The following is a 440-nucleotide window of genomic DNA, read 5'->3' as shown; positions in this document are numbered from 1 at the left end:
TGGCCACTCGAACTGTGAAGAAGTTCTTCCTAATGTCCAGTCTAAATCTGCTCTCTGCTAGCTTGTGGCCATTATTTCTTGTAACCCCCGGGGGCACCTTGGTGAATAAATACTCACCAATTCCCTTCTGTGCCCCCGTGATGAACTTATAGGCAGCCACAAGGTCGCCTAGGGAACTTCTGGAGGGACTCGATGTATTTAAACACGCAGGTCCTGATGATCTCCACCACAGGTGCTGAAGAGTCTAGCAGGGGTCATTGCGGGACCTCTGGCACAGCTCTACGAGCACTCATAGTGCTCAGGCGATGTGCCGGAGGACTGGAAAAGGGCCAATGTGGTCCCCATCTTCAAAAAAGGGAGGAAGGAGGACCCAGGAAACTATAGGCCCGTGAGTCTTACCTCAGTCCTGGGGAAGCTTTTCGAAAGAGTTATCCTGTCGC

The sequence above is a fragment of the Alligator sinensis genome, unplaced genomic scaffold (assembly GCF_000455745.1).
Source record: "Alligator sinensis unplaced genomic scaffold, ASM45574v1 scaffold1458_1, whole genome shotgun sequence".
Classification (NCBI taxonomy): Eukaryota; Metazoa; Chordata; order Crocodylia; family Alligatoridae; genus Alligator; species Alligator sinensis.
The sequence above is the reverse complement of the archived record's forward strand: the minus strand, read 5'-3'. Positions refer to the sequence as shown.